This window comes from Grampus griseus (genome assembly GCF_964374135.1).
Source record: "Grampus griseus genome assembly, chromosome: 12".
Taxonomy (NCBI): domain Eukaryota; kingdom Metazoa; phylum Chordata; class Mammalia; order Artiodactyla; family Delphinidae; genus Grampus; species Grampus griseus.
In genome coordinates this window covers 8,755,886-8,773,186 of record NC_139006.1, presented here as the reverse complement: position 1 = coordinate 8,773,186, position 17,301 = coordinate 8,755,886, and positions in this window count along the sequence as shown.

Genomic DNA, 17,301 nt, shown 5'->3' with positions numbered 1-17,301 from the left:
CCACATGCCGCGGAGCAACTAAGTCCATGTGCCACGGCTACTGAGCCTGCACTCTAGAGCCCATGAGCCACAACTACTGAGCCCATGTGCCACAACTACTGAAGCCTGCAAGCCTAGAGCCTGTGCTCCGCAACAAGAAAAGCCACCGCACTGAGAAGCCCGTGCACCGCATGGAAGAGTAGCCCATGCTTTTCACAGCTAGAGAAAGCCTGCACAACAGTGAAGACCCAACACAGCCAAAAATAAATAAATAAGCTTATTTTTTAAAAAAGAAAGAAAAAGAAAAGGAAGACCTGGGTTCATATCCCAGCTTCTGCATTTTCTGACTGTGTGACAAGTCAACCTCCATGAGCCCTGGATCCTCGTTTGCAAAAGGGACATAATAATAGTAACCTATTGCCTGGGGTTTAGAAAGGATCATAGACTATAAAGCACTTAGCACAGTGCCTGGCACACAGATAGTGCTCAAGAAATGTTGCTGTGGTCATAATAATAACATCTTTATGAATGACGCAGGTCTTCTGGTTCTCTTTCACTGTCCCTGAAGCTGAGTCTTCTCCTTAAGGAGGGTCCCCATCTCCATGCCCTCCCGGGGACATAGTTGTTCCTGCTTTCCCCATGCCCTGCTCCCTCAGGCCCTCCTGGAGCTGTTCTCCTTGAAATTCCTGCAGCCAAGACTGAGGAAATGGTTCCCTTGGCTCAGGGCAGAATCTGCGCCCATGTTGCTAAGCAACCAACCCCTATCCAGATGCCAGCTGCAGCCTGGGCAGAGGGATGAGCGTCAGCACTCTGGGGAGGGCCTCCTGGGGCTCTGCCAGGACCACAGGCTGCAACCAGGACTGAGGCAGGAGAGAGCCAAGGCAGATGGTTCACTGAGAGTCAGCATACAGCAGTGGAAATCCTGAGGGGTCAAGGGCAAATCCAAATGCATCCAGACCCCAGCTCTACAATTTACCAGCTGTGCAGCCTCAATCAAGTCCGTGAACTTCTCTGAGCCTCAGCTTACTCATCTGAACAATGGAATGCAGACCTAGCTACAAATTCATCATGAGGATTACCGGGGATGATGTACATGAAAATGCCCAGCACACAGCACATACTCAAAGAGTCTTGAAATATGGATGTATATACAGGGCTGAGTCCACTAATCTTGTCACCCATCAGTGTCAATAAAATTCAAACTCCTTAGCCTACCCTTCATGGTCCTCTAAACTGATCCCCCCACTTTCTTCTGTCAACCTAGTTACCTACTAGTTCACTGTCTCTCACCCTCAGCACTACTGACTTTAAAAAAAAAAAACAGATTTATTGGCATATAATTCCTGTATCTTACAATTCCCCCTTTTAAGGTGTACAATTCTGGGACTTCCCTGGTGGTCCAGTGGTTAAGACTCCACGCTCCCAATGCAGGGGGCCCAGGTTCAATGCCTGGTCAGGGAACTAGAACCCACATGCCTCAACCAAGAACATGTATACCGCAACTAAAGATCCTGCATGCCACCTGCAGCACCCAAGATCCCGTGTGCCGCGATTAAGGCCCGGTGCAGCCAAATAAATAAATAAAATATTTTTTAAAAGTGTACAATTCAATGCTTTTTAGTGTATTCACAGAGTTGTGCAACAATCATCATAATCAATTTTAGAATATTTACATCACCCCAAAAGAAACGCCATACCCATTAGCAGTCACTACCCAGCCCTGGCAACCACTCATCTGCTTTCTGTCTATGGATTTGCCTATTCCATAGGAATCATATAGTATGTGGTTTTTGTATCTGGCTTCTTTCACTTAGCATAATGTATTCAAGGATCATTCATCTTGTGGTGTGTATCAGTTCTTCATTCATCTTTACAGCTGAATAATATTCCTTTGTAGGGATAGACCATATTTTGTTTGTCCTTTCATCAGTTGATGGACATTGTGGTTGTTTCTACTTTTTGGCCATTATGAATAATGCTGCCGTGAACATTCATGTACAGGTTTTTGTGCAGACTATTGACACTTTCAGCTGGACAGTTCTTTGTTGTGGGTGCTGCCCTGTACATTGCAGGATGTTTAGAAGCATCCCTGCCTTCAATCCACCTGATGTCAGTAGTACCCAGGCCCCCAGACTGTGACAACCAAAAATGTCTCCAGATGTTGCCCACTGTTCCCTGGGGGACTCCATAACCCTGGTCAAGAGCCACTGCACCAACTGTCCCTTAGCAGTTCCGAAAGCTTGTTCCATGAGTGGAAATACTGGGAGATGATCTGAGGAAAATAACCTTCTGTGGTCAACACAGTTTAGGAAAAAACATACAGTCCACCTCCCTGCTCCTGTCCGTGGAAATTTGTGGGGCATATTAGTATTAGCATTTTCAAGGCTCCCAGGGGGTCTGCAACAGCGACAGCAGCACAAGCTGTGGGACGTTATGTAACTCTACCTTTCTCAAACTGACTTGAGCAAAGGACCCTTTTCTAATCTTCACAGAACACCCATGACAGTGACTCTAGGCAATGCTTCTCGGACACCTCCTGCCCTCTGACTGCACAGGTTTGCTCACTGCTTTCTTGAACACACTTTGCACATTTTAGTCACAGCAACTCTGCTCATATCGTGTCCCCAGTGTTGCAGGAAATGTCCCCAACAGCCACTCCCCCAACTTGCTTGCTAGAGGAGCCCCAAGTTTGTTTGGGCAGCAATGTGTCCAACCTCAGGAGACAAATCATGATTAGTCAAAGCCAAATATGTCAATCCTATTTCTCTTTGCCAACAATTGGCCTAGGTGTGGACATGTGGCCAGTCCTGGCCAAATATTTTCTAGGTGGAAACTTCTAGAAAATATTTTTCTACTTGATAAAGAGCTACTCAAAAAGAAGGCTCTTGCCCACTGAGTTGCAACTTCATGCTTGGGATGCTGTCTTGCCTGAGGCACATGGAAGCCATCTTGGCAACTTGAGGGGACAAGGTTGGGGAAGAGGGCAACACGCTGACAATGATTGACCAGACAGACAAAGAAAAAATCTGGGTCCTTGATAGCACCACTGAGCTGCTGAATCGGCACTGCCCAACCCACCCTGGACTTCTTGATCTATTAAATAATGAATCCTATCAAAACTTGTAGTCAGTGCATACCCACTAATACCCCTGGAACTAGTTGGCTTTTGCTGAATAACAAAACACCCCAAAACTTAGCTGCTTTAATCAACAAACACTTAATATTTCTCATGATTCTACAAATTGGCTGAGTAGTTCTGGCCTCGGCTGGCTCAGTTGGGACTGGAAGATCTAGCATCCTCTAGATTCACATGTCCAGCAGTTAGCTCAATGACCACGCATCCCTATTCATCCAGCAGGCTAGCCCAGCTCCTCCCCGCAGTGGTGATTGCAGGGTTCCCAGCAGCTAGAGGTAACAAATTCCAATGCACAAGTGCTTTTCAAGATTTTGTTTGCATCATGTTTGCTAGCATCCAACAGGCCAAAGCCACTCACACGGCCAAGTCGAGCTTTGAGGGCTTGAGAAATGGATTCCATCTCTTGATAGAAGAGACAGCAATGCCACAATGACAGGGGCGAGTGTACAGGGATGGGAGGGACTTGGGGCTACGTTGCAATCTCCCATACCTCTGACCTGGAAGACTTCAGCATTTAACACAGGCCTGACACATGGTGTGCTCTCAGTAAATATCTGTAGAATAAATGCATGAATTCCCTCAGCCCCCACTGTCCATGGCCTCAAATCCTCACCAGAGGCCTCTCTTCTCACTCAGATTCCACAGCAGACGGGCCACGCAGAGAAGGCCTCTGGGGGTGACACGGAATTTGGCTCCTAATTCCCTCACACCAAGGTGGCACGTGTCCTGCAGTGTTACACGATGCACTCCAACAATTACAATTAGATTGGTTAAGAGCCTCACAGATATAGGTTCGAATCCTAGCTCTGCCACTGTGCTTGATATTGAAGTTGGCTCAATAAATGAAAATAGTTTAAAGAAGAAAGAAGTTCATTTCCCTCTGCTGAAAAAGTCCAGACCAGGCCTGGTTATGATGGTCAACAGTGTAAGGGACCGAGGGTCCTCCCAGTCAAATGCACCTTCAGTCGGGGCCCTACATCATGGTCCAAGATGGTGGCATTTGTTTTCCAGACAGCAAGTAAAAGAAGGACAAAGAAGCAACAGCAAAGCGAGCACATCTACATCTCTTAGGGAGAATTCTCCAGTAACCCTCACACCCTTTAGCCATAATTCAGTCACATGTCCACACCTACCCACAAAGGAGGCTGTGAAATGACCTGCTAAAAATTGGATTACTTTTACTTTAGATAAGGGAAACTTTAGAATAGATGTTGGGGGACACTCAGCAGTCTTTGCCACAGCTCTCCAGACCTCAATTTCCTCTTCTGTGAGTTGGGGGTAACAATAGTTTTGCCTCATAAGGTCCTTGTGAGAATTAATTAAGTTAATGGGTATCAAGAGCTTAGTAAATTAGCAATAGGTGTTAGTGATTATTATGATGAGTAGTAAAACATCCTGGTAGCCAATAATCAGGGAAAAAAAAGTCAGTGTTTTCTGTTCCAAGTAGGGGCGTGCCCGGGTTCAATCAGGTTCACTGATTGGGTAAATGACAGGGAGCAGCCAAGAGAAAACTTCAGGACCTGCTTTACTACCCTGGGAGCAGTCAGAGGTGAATTCGTGCCTCCCTTGGCCTCCCAGAAGCAAGCCAAAGTCCCCAGGAACAATTTGTGCTCCTAAGAGCCCAAAGGTGGCCTTTGAATTAACCCGCACAATTCATTTGCTTCTCCAACATTTTTTCAGGAGCCTGGGTGACATGGGGCCTGGCCTCCTCTGAAACGGGGCAGGGCCCAAAGACGGTAAATAAGGGTGGGGGTGAGTGGACACTACCAATGGAGGACACTCTGGGCAAGACTGGAATCCTGGGTCTTTTCAGGGGGAGTTTAGTGCTTGGGCTCTGAACTCCTTTTTTTGTTTTGTTTTGTTTCTAACATTTTTATTGGTGATTGCTTTACGCTGTTGTCTTAGTTGCTGAATCAGCTATACATATACATATTTCCCCATATCCCCTCCCTCTTGCATCTCCCTCCCACCCTCCCTATCCCACCCCTCTAGGTGGTCACAAAGCACAGAGCTGATCTCCCTGTGCTATGCTGCTGCTTCCCACTAGCTAGCTATTTTACATTTGGTAGTGTATTTATGTCAGTGCCACTCTCTCACTTCGTCTCAGCTTACCCTGCCCCCTCCCCGTGTCCTCAAGTCCATTCTCTACGTCTGCGTCTTTATTCCTGTCCTGCCCCTAGGTTCTTCAAAACCATTTTTTTTTTTTAGATTCCATACATATGTGCTACCATACGGTATTTGTTTTTCTCTTTCTAACTTACTTCACTCTGTATGACAGACTGTAGGTCCATCCACCTCACTACAAATAGCTCAATTTCGTTTCTTTTTATGGCTGAGTAATATTCCATTGTATATATGTACCACATCTTCTTTATCCATTCATCTGTCAATGGACACTTAGGCTGCTTCCATGTCCTGGCTATTGTAAAGAGTGGTGCAATGAACATAGTGGTACATGACTCTTTTTGAATTATGGTTTTCTCAGGGTATGTGCCCAGTAGTGGGATTGCTGGGTCATATGGTAGTTCTATTTGTAGTTTTTTAAGGAACCTCCATACTGTTCTCCACAGTGGCTGTATCAATTTACATTCCCACCAACAGCGCAAGAGGGTTCCCTTTTCTCCACACCCTCTCCAGCATTTGTTGTTTGTAGATATTTTGATGATGGCCATTCTGACTGGTGTAAGGTGATACCTCATTGTAGTTTTGATTTGCATTTCTCTAATGATTAATAATGCTGAGCATTCTTTCATGTGTTTGTTGGCAGTCTGTATATCTTCTTTGGAGAAATGTCTATTTAGGTCTTCTGCCCATTTTTGTATTGGGTTGTTTGTTTTTTTGATATTGAGCTGCATGAGCTGCTTGAATATTTTGGAGATTAATCTTTTGTTAGTTCCTTTGTTTGAAAATATTTTCTCCCATTCTGAGGGTTGTCTTTTCATCTTGTTTATGGTTTCCTTTGCTGTGCAAAAGCTCTTAAGTTTCATTAGGTCCCATTAGGTCCCATTAGGTCCCATCTCTTTTTATTTCCATTTCTCTAGGAGGTGGGTCAAAAAGGATCTTGCTGTGATTTATGTCATAGAGTGTTCTGCTTATGTTTTCCTCTAAGACTTTTATGGTGTCTGGCCTTACATTTAGGTCTTTAATACATTTTGAGTTTATTTTTGTGTATGGTGTTAGGGAGTGATCTAATTTCATTCTTTTACATGTAGCTATCCAGTTTTCCCAGCACCACTTATTGAAAAGGCTGTCTTTTCTCCATTGTATATTCGTGCCTCTTTCATCAAAGATAAGGTGACCATATATGCGTGGGTTTATCGCTGGGCTTTCTATCCTGTTCCACTGATCTATATTCCTGTTTTTGTGCCAGTACCATACTGTCTTGATTACTGTAGCTTTGTAGTATTGTCTGAAGTCAGGGAGCCTGATTCCTCCAGCTCCGTTTTTCTTTCTCAAGATTGCGTTGGCTATTCGGGGTCTTTTGTGTTGCCATACAAATTGTGAAATTTTTTGTTCTAGTTCTGTGAAAAATGCCATTGGTAGTTTGATAGGAATTGCATTGAATCTGTAGATTGCTTTCGGTAGTGTAGTCATTTTCACAATGTTGATTCTTCCAATCGAAGAACATGGTATATCTCTCCATCTGTTTGTTTCATATTTAATTTCTTTCATCGGTGTCATAGTTTTCTGCATAGAGGTCTTTTGTCTCCCTAGGTAGGTTTATTCCTAGGTATTTTATTCTTTTTGTTGCAATGGTAAATGGGAGTTTTTCCTTAATTTCTTTTTCAGGTTTTTCATCATTAGTGTATAGGAATGAAAGAGATTTCTGTGCATTAATTTTGTATCCTGCTACTTTACCAAATTCATTGATTAGCTGCAGTAGTTTTCTGGTAGCATCTTTAGGATTATCTATTTATAGTATCATGTCATCTGCAAAGGGTGACAGTTTTACTTCTTCTTTTCCGATTTGGATTCCTTTTATTTCTTTTTCTTCTCTGACTGCTGTGGCTAAAACTTGCAAAACTATGTTGAATAATAGTGGTGATGGGCTTCCCTGGTGGTGCAGTGGTTGAGAGTCCGCCTGCCGATGCAGGGGACACGGGTTCGTGCCCCGGTCCGGGAAGATCCCATGTGCCATGGAGCAGCTAGGCCTGTGAGCCATGGCCACTGATCCTGCGTGTCCGGAGCCTGTGCTCCGCAACGGGAGAGGCCACAACAGTGAGAGGCCCGCGTACCGCAAAAAAAAAAAAAAAAAAAAAAAAAAAATAGTGGTGAGAGTGGGCAACCTTGTCTTGTTCCTGATCTTAGTGGAAATGCTTTCAGTTTTTCACCATTGAGAATGATGTTGGCTGTGGGTTTGTCATATATGGCCTTTATTATGTTGATGTAAGTTCCTTCTATGCCTACCTTCTGGAGGGTTTTTATCATAAATGGATGTTGAATTTTGTCAAAAGGTTTTTCTGCATCTATTGAGATGATCATAAGGTTTTCATCCTTCAATTTGTTAATATGGTGTATCACATTGATTGATTTGCGTATATTGAAGAATCCTTGCATTCCTGGGATAAACCCCACTTGATCATGGTGTATGATTCTTTTAATGTGCTGCTGGATTCTGTTTGCTAGTATTTTGTTGATGATTTTTGCATCTATGTTCATCAGTGATACTAGCCTATAGTTTTCTCTTTTTTTTTTTTTAAACATCTTTATTGGAGTATAATTGCTTTACAATGGTATGTTAGTTTCAGCTTCACAACAAAATGAATCAGCTATATATATACATATGTTCCCATATCTCTTCCCGCTTGCGTCTCCCTCCCTCCCACCCTCCCTATCCCACCCCTCCAGGCGGTCACAAAGCACCGAGCTGATCTCCCTGTGCTATGCGGCTGCTTCCCACTAGCTATCTACCTTACGTTTGGTAGTGTATATATGTCCATGCCTCTTTATCGCTTTGTCACCGTTTACCCTTCCCCTCCCCATAGCCTCAAGTCCATTCTCTAGTAAGTCTGTGTCTTTATTCCTGTTTCACCCCTAGGTTTTTCATGACATTTTTTTTTCTTAAATTCCATATATATGTGTTAGCATACGGTATTTGTCTCTCTCTTTCTGACTTACTTCACTCTGTATGACAGACTCTAGGTCTATCCACCTCATTACAAATAGCTCAATTTCGTCTCTTTTTATGGCTGAGTAATATTCCATTGTATACATGTGCCACATCTTCTTTATCCATTCATCCGATGATGGACACTTAGGTTGTTTCCATCTCTGGGCTATTGTAAATAGAGCTGCAATGAACATTTTGGTACATGACTCTTTTTGAATTATGGTTTTCTCAGGGTATATGTCCAGTAGTGGGATTGCTGGGTCATATGGTAGTTCTATTTGTAGCTTTTTAAGGAACCTCCATACTGTTCTCCACAGTGGCTGTATCAATTTACATTCCCACCAACAGTGTAAGAGGGTTCCCTTTTCTCCACACCCTCTCCAGCATTTATTGTTTCTAGATTTTTTGATGATGGCCATTCTGACTGGTGTGAGATGATATCTCATTGTAGTTTTGATTTGCATTTCTCTAATGATTAGTGATGTTGAGCATTCTTTCATGTGTTTGTTGGCAGTCTGTATATCTTCTTTGGAGAAATGTCTATTTAGGTCTTCTCCCCATTTTTGTACTGGGTTGTTTGTTTTTTTGTTATTAAGCTGCATGAGCTGCTTATAAATTTTGGAGATTAATCCTTTGTCAGTTGCTTCATTTGCAAATATTTTCTCCCATTCTGAGGGTTGTCTTTTGGTCTTCTTTATGGTTTCCTTTGCTGCGCAAAAGCTTTTAAGTTTCAGTAGGTCCCATTTGTTTACTTTTGTTTTTATTTCCATTTCTCTAGGAGGTGGGTCAAAAAGGACCTTGCTGTGATTTATGTCGTAGAGTGTTCTGCCTATGTTTCCTCTAAGAGTTTGATAGTTTCTGGCCTTACATTTAGGTCTTTAATCCATTTTGAGCTTATTTTTGTGTATGGTGTTAGGGAGTGATCTAATCTCATACTTTTACATGTAGCTGTCCAGCTTTCCCAGCACCACTTATTGAATAGGCTGTCCTTTCTCCACTGTACATTTCTGCCTCCCTTGTCAAAGATAAGGTGACCATATGTGCGTGGGTTTATCTCTGGGCTTTCTATCCTGTTCCATTCATCTCTATTTCTGTTTTTGTGCGAGTACCATACTGTCTTGATTACTGTAGCTTTGTAGTATTGTCTGAAGTCAGGAAGCCTGATTCCTCCAGCTCCATTTTTCGTTCTCAAGATTGCTTTGGCTATTCGGGGTCTTTGTGTTTCCATACAAATTGTGAAAGTTTTTGTTCTAGTTCTGTGAAAAATGCCAGTGGTAGTTTCATAGGGATTGCATTGAATCTGTAGATTGCTTTGGGTAGTAGAGTCATTTTCACAATGTTGATTCTTCCAATCCAAGAACATGGTATATCTCTCCATCTATTTGTTTCATCTTTAATTTCTTTCATCAGTGTCTTATAGTTTTCTGCATACAGGTGTTTTGTCTCTTTAGGTAGGTTTATTCCTAGATATTTTATTCTTTTTGTTGCAATGGTAAATGGGAGTGATTTCTTGATTTCACTTTCAGATTTTTCATCATTAGTGTATAGGAATGCCAGAGATTTCTGTGCATTAATTTTGTATCCTGCTACTTTACCAAATTCATTGATTAGCTCTAGTAGTTTTCTGGTAGCATCTTTAGGATTCTCTATGTATAGTATCATGTCATCTGCAAACAGTGACAACTTTACTTCTTCTTTTCCGATTTGGATTCCTTTTATTTCCTTTTCTTCTCTGATGGCTGTGGCTAAAACTTCCAAAACTATGTTGAATAAGAGTGGTGAGAGTGGGCAACCTTGTCTTGTTCCTGATCTTAGTGGAAATGCTTTCAGTTTTTCACCATTGAGGACGATGTTGGCTGTGGGTTTGTCATATATGGCCTTTATTATGTTGAGGAAAGTTCCCTCTATGCCTACTTTCTGCAGGGTTTTTATCATAAATGGGTGTTTGATTTTGTCAAAAGCTTCTCTGCATCTATTGAGATGATCATATGGTTTTTCTCCTTCAATTTGTTAATATGGTGTATCACGTTGATTGATTTGCGTATATTGAAGAATCCTTGCATTCCTGGAATAAACCCCACTTGATCATGGTGTATGATACTTTTAATGTGCTGTTGGATTCTGTTTGCTAGTATTTTGTTGAGGATCTTTGCATCTATGTTCATCAGTGATATTGGCCTGTAGTTTTCTTTCTTTGTGACATCCTTGTCTGGTTTTGGTATCAGGGTGATGGTGGCCTCGTAGAATGAGTTGGGGAGTGTTCCTCCCTCTGCTATATTTTGGAAGAGTTTGAGAAGGATAGGTGATAGCTCTTCTCTAAATGTTTGATAGAATTCGCCTGTGAAGCCATCTGGTCCTGGGCTTTTGCTTGTTGGAAGATTTTTAATCACAGTTTCAATTTCAGTGCTTGTGATTGGTCTGTTCATATTTTCTATTTCTTCCTGATTCAGTCTTGGCAGGTTGTGCCTTTCTAAGAATTTGTCCATTTCTTCCAGGTTGTCCATTTTATTGGCATATAGTTGCTTGTAGTAATCTCTCATGATCTTTTGTATTTCTGCAGTGTCAGTTGTTACTTCTCCTTTTTCATTTCTAATGCTGTTGATTTGAGTCTTCTCCCTTTTCTTCTTGATGAGTCTGGCTAATGGTTTATCAATTTTGTTTATCTTCTCAAAGAACCAGCTTTTAGTTTTATTGATCTTTGCTATTGTTTCCTTCATTTCTTTTTCATTTATTTCTGATCTGATCTTTATGATTTGTTTCCTTCTGCTAATTTTGGGGGGTTTTTGTTCTTCTTTTTCTAATTGCTTTAGGTGTAAGTTTAGGTTGTTTATTCAAGCTTTTTCTTGTTTCTTGAGGTAGGATTGTATTGCTATAAACTTCCTGCTTAGAACTGCTTTTGCTGCATCCCATAGGTTTCGGGTTGTCGTGTTTTCATTGTCATTTGTTTCTAGGTATTCTTTTATTTCCTCTTTGATTTCTTCAGTGATCTCTTGGTTATTTAGCATATTGTTTAGCCTCCATGTGTTTGTATTTTTTATGGTTATTTTTTCTGTAATTGATATCTAGTCTCATGACGTTGTGGTCGGAAAAGGTACTTAATATGATTTCAATTTTCTTCAATTTACCAAGGCTCGTTTTGTGACCCATGATATGATCTATCCTGGAGAATGTTCCATGAGCACTTGAGAAGAAAGTGTATCCTGTTGTTTATGGATGGAATGTCCTATAAATACCAATTAAGTCCATCTTGTTTAATGTATCATTTAAAGCTTGTGTTTCATTATTTATTTTCATTTTGATTGATCTGTCCATTGGTGAAATTGGGGTGTTAAAGTCCCCTACTATTATTGTGTTACTGTCGATTTCCCCTTTTATGGCTGTTAGCATTTGCCATATGTATTGAGGTGCTCCTATGTTGGGTGCATAAATATTTACAATTGTTATATCTTCTTCTTGGATTGATCCCTTGATCATTATATAGTGTCCTTCTTTGTCTCTTATAATAGTCTTTATTTTAAAGTCTATTTTGTCTGATATGAGAATTGCTACTCCAGCTTTCTTTTGGTTTCCATTTGCATGGAATATCTTTTCCCATCTCCTCACTTTCAGTCTGTATGTGTCTCTAGGTCTGAAGTGGGTCTCTTGTAGACAGCATATATACGGGTCTTATTTTTGTATCCATTCAGCCAGTCTATGTCTTTTGGTTGGAGCATTTAATCCATTCACATTTAAGGTAATTATTGATATGTATGTTCCTATTACCATTTTCTTAATTGTTTTGGGTTTGTTATTGTAGGTCTTTTCCTTCTCTTGTGTTTCCTGCCTAGAGAAGTTCCTTTAGCATTTGTTGTAAAGCTGGTTTGGTGGTGTTGAATTCTCTTAGCTTTTGCTTGTCTGTAAAGGTTTTAATTTCTCCATCAAATCTGAATGAGATCCTTGCTGGGTAGAGTAATATTGGTTGCAGGTTTTTCCCTTTCATCACTTTAAATATGTCCTGCCACTCCCTTTGGGCTTGCAGAGTTTCTGCTGAAAGATCAGCTGTTACCCTTATGGGGATTCCCTTGAATGCTATTTGTTGCTTTTCCCTTGCTGCTTTTAATATTTTTTCTTTGTATTTAATTTTTGACAGTTTGATTAATATGTGTCTTATCATGTTTCTCCTTGGATTTATGCTGTATGGGACCCCCTGCGCTTCCTGGACTTGATTGACTATTTCCTTTCCCATATTAGGGAAGTTTTCAACTATAATCTCTTCAAATATTGTCTCAGTCCCTTTCTTTCTCTCTTCTTCTTATGGGACCACTATAATTCGAAATTTGGTGCATTTAATGTCGTCCCAGAGGTCTCTGAGACTGTCCCCAATTCTTTTCATTCTTTTTTCTTTATTCTGCTCTGCAGTAGTTATTTCTATTATTTTACCTTCCAGGTCACTTATCCATTCTTCTGCCTCAGTTATTCTGTTATTTATTCTTTCTAGAGAATTTTTAATTTCATTTATCGTGCTGTTCATCATTGTTTCATCTTTAGTTCTTCTAGGTCCTTGTTAAATGTTTCTTGTATTTTCTCCATTCTATTTCCAAGATTTGGGATCCTCTTTACTATCATTACTCTGAATTCTTTTTCAGGTAGACTGCCTATTTCCTCTTCATTTATTTGGTCTGGTGGGGTTTTACCTTGCTCCTTCATCTGCTGCGTATTTTTCTGTCTTCTCATTTTGTTTAACTTACTGTGTTTGGGGGCTCCTTTTTGCAGGCCACAGGTTTGTAGTTCCCGTTGTTTTTGGTGTCTACCCCCAGTGGGTAAGGTTGGTTCAGTGGATTGGGTAGGCTTCCTGGTGCAGGGGACTGGTGCCTGTGTTCTGGTGGACGAAGCTGTATCTTGTCTTTCTGGTGGGCAGGACCGCATCCGGTGGTGTGCTTTGGGGTGTCTGTGAACTTAGTATGATTTTAGGCAGCCTCTCTGCTAATGGTTGGGGTTGTGTTCCTGTCTTGCTAGTTGTTTGCCATGGGGTGAGCTTGCTGGTCATTGAGTGGAGCTGGGTCTTAGCATTGAGACGGAGATCTCTGGGAGAGCTCTCACCGATTAATATTACACGGGGCCAGGAGGTTTCTGGCGGTACTGAACTTGGCTCTCCCACCTCAGAGGTTCAGGCCTGACACCTGGCTGGAGCAGCAAGACCCTGTCAGCCACACGGTGTGTGCCAGAGCGGAGATCCCAGCCATGGTGCTGCTGGTGGTCCTGTCTGGCCAGGGAACATGGTTGTTTGGCAGTTTTGACTGATTTGGGTCTCCAGTCAAAGGGCCCTACCAGTTCATTTTACCGCTTTGCTTCAGCAGGAAAGCAAATACGCAGCCTCCGTTCCTGCCCATTCAGGAGCCTGGCCAGAGGGGCTCTGAACTCGACAGGTAATCACCTTCTCAGAAGCAGGGAAAGACTTTCTTGGAAGAGGGAAGTTTTTATTTTCTGATTTCAAAATTAGCAAATTGTCTTGGATCCCAACAAACAAGTATCCAACAGGACCAGGAGTGCCCTGGAATTCCACTGGGGATTCGATTTATACAGGATTCATTACAAGCTGGATTTATTGCAAGTGCTAAGTAGGAAAAGTCCCGGGAGTCAGTGGCAGTTGATAAGTGGGGGTCTGACCTAGTTATGGAAGACTTCCTGAAGGAAGGGACATTTGAGCTGAGATGAAGAATGGGTGTTACCGAGGCAGGAAGCATACTCCTAGCAGGTAGTAGGAGTGGGGTCGCCTGGCTGAGCCCCACTATGGGAGTGGGTGTGACTGGAGCTGAGGCTGGAGGCAGAAGGGACTGGACAAGGCAGGTCAGACACGCTGCAGGGAGGATTTTAGTCCTCATCCTTGCCATTTGGGGAAGCAAGTGGGTGATGTGATCATATCTGGAAAAAGCACATTAGCCACAGTGTAGAGGATGGATTGCAGGGGGCGCAGAATTACTGAGAGGAAACCCATTAGAAATGATGGCCCTGTCAGCAATAAATTCCCAGGGATCTTACCTGGCCATCCCATGTATCCCAGAATATACCAGAGCATCCCAGGAAAAGGTACTTCCCTGAACCTAAAATACTCATACACCACACCTCCTGCCCCCCTCCCAGTCACTCTCTAGCCCCCTTCTCTGCTTTGCCTTTTTTTTTTTTTTTTTTTTGTGGTACGCAGGCCTCTCACTGTTGCGGCCTCTCCCGCTGTGGAGCACAGGCTCCGGACGCGCAGGCTCAGCGCACATGGCTCACGGGCCTAGCCGCTCCGCAGCATGTGGGATCCTCCCGGACCGGGGCACAAACCCGTGTCCCCTGCATCGGCAGGCAGACTCTCAACCACTGCACCACCAAGGAAGCCCATGCTTTGCGTTTTTTTTTACTTTAATTGTCATTATTTTCTCTGCTATTATATATTCATTTATTTGTTGTTTACTTGCCAGGTTTCTGTCACCCCCTCTAGCAGGTGAGCTTCACGAGGGCAGGGACCTTGTCTCCTATCTTCCTTGATATAGTATAGCCCCTGCACCCTGCACAGTGACTGGTACACAGCAGGTGTTCAGTAAAGGCACTGAGTGTGGGTGTGAGTGAATGAGAAGTTGGGGTGTTAGGACAACTTATGGCAGTGAGCTGGACCCAGGCTGGCCCTCCAGTAGGTGGTGGCAATTAACAAGGCTCTCGGCTCAATCCTGAAATATAAAGACTTGGAATTCTCAGGGCCAGAGAGGGTTAACCTCCTTCTGAGTGGATCTGAAGGCCAGGGAGTTGGGGAAAGGTCTCCATTTGGTATATGAGGACAAAGAAGTAAAATGACTCAGAAGAGACCAGCTCAGAGCCAGGCAGCAGGGGTAAGAATGAATTCACCAAAGATGCCCAACTCAGCTCCACACACCCATGGGTTTGTAATTGATAATGAGATGATGATGATGATGAAGATGATGGTTAACATTAATGTAAGTCACAATGGTATTTACCAGATATTGTTCTGAGCATTTTACTATATTAACTCATTTAATCCTTACAGCAATCCTATGAGGTGGGTAATGTGGTTATCCCCATTTTATACCAGGGCAAGTCGAGGCACAGAGAGGTTAGGCAACGTGCCAAGGTGACAAGCCCCAGAAGTGGCTGAGCAGGGATTGGAGCAGGTGATCCTGGGCACTGTACCCAAGCAAAACGTCTCCCTAACACCCTGCCACCCAGCCAGACACAGTGCCCCAGATGCTTCTGGTCCCAAGACCAGAGTCGAGCTGACCCACTCTTGCCCTCCTGTTTCATGAATTCACGTTCAGACCACAAATTTCCCTTACTGCATTGTTCCCTGGTGAGTGGGGTGCCCTAATGATTAAGCAAACATGGGCTATGGAATCAGATGGACTTAGGTTCAAATCCCAGCTCAGCCACATCCTAACTAAGCAGGGAAGGATAAGTGATGTCACCTTTCTGAGCCTCATTTGCCCCATCTGCCAAATGGAGCTAACGATGTTTCACCCCTGGAATGGCTGTGGGGACTGAGCGAGCAAATCCGCCCAAGCGTGCAGCCCCTTGCCTGCTCGTGGTGCGCATGGAGGAGATAGCTTCTCTTTTACTACTTGCCTAGTCTTGACCCCTCTGTCTCCTTCTGCTTCCCGCCAGCCCACTTCCCACCCCAAGCCAGCAGCCTGCTCGCCGACCTTGCCAGAACTCAAAGTTGGGAGAAATTAAAAGCCCAGTGGGATCCCTGCAGGCTCTGCCAGCCTAACAACACAGCCAATTAAAGAATCTCTTGGATTTGAGTTCTGAGCAAATCGGAGCTTAAAACAAAAGTCCCAAACTTTAAACCCCACTGAGGGGCTTCCCTGGTGGCGTAGTGGTTACGAATCCGCCTGCCAATGCAGGGGACGTGGGTTCCATACCTGGCCTGGGAAGATCCTAAATGCCGCGGAGCAGCGAAGCCCATGCGCCACAACTACTGAGCCTGTGCTCTAGAGCCCGAGCGCCGCAACAAGAGAAGCCACCGCAATGAGATGCCCGCGCACCACAAAAAGAGTAGCTCCCGCTCACCGCAACCAGAGAAAGCGCTCGCGCAGCAACGAAGATTCAACGCCTCCAAAAATAAATTAATTAATTAAAAAAAAAAACCACTGAGGAGCTAAGTCTGGTACCCCACGAAGCTATTTTTTTTAAAGTGCTTTGAGCGTCGGCATTATTGAGAGGTAAGAGTTCCGAGTACCCGCATCTTAGGGCTGCCCAGTCCTCTCAAAGGGCTCAAAGTCAAAGGAGACGTTAAAAATACACGTGCCACAGACAAATGCAAACTGAGGGACAGTCTCTGAACAACTGGTCTAGACGCTTCAAAATGTCAGGGTCATAAATGACAAAAAAAAAAAAAAGCTGAGGAACTGTTTCAGATTAAAAGGGACAAAAAAGAAATGACAACTAAAAGCACTGCGTGATTCTGGATTGTTTTTTTTAAATGGGGTGGGAGGGACAGTTAGGGAAATTTGCCACAAACTGTGGATTAGATAATAGTATTGCCTCAATGCTAATATCCTGAATTTGATAATTATGCTGCAGTTATGTAAGAGAATTTCCTTGTTCTTAGGAGATAAGCATCGGTAAAGAGGCATTTCGTTTACAGCTTCTCAAATGATTCAGAAAAGAAAATAATATGCATATTTATATATGGAAAGAAAGAAATGACTGAGCAAATGGGACAAAGGATATACGTAATTCCTTTGCACTATCCTTGCAACTTTTCTGTGAGAGCAGAATTATTTCAAAGTGAAAAAAAAAATTTTAATGCAGATTCCTGTGTTACATTCCCCCCTTCCTGGAGAGCCCAACTCATTGGATCCTTGGAAGGACCCAGGAATCTGTATTTCTAGCAAGCTCCCCAGGGGATTCTGGCACACAGGAAGCCTGACTGTAAGTCTATCTCTGCAGAAAGCTGGGGGCCTTCTTTCCCAGTCAGAGGGCAGAGGCACAGCTCCTCCAGTTTTTACCTTCCTTTCCCCACCTGTTCCAGGCAACAATCAAGGAGCCACTAATGGAGGGTTTTGCAAACCAACAGCATGGGAGGTTCCTCCAGATTTTT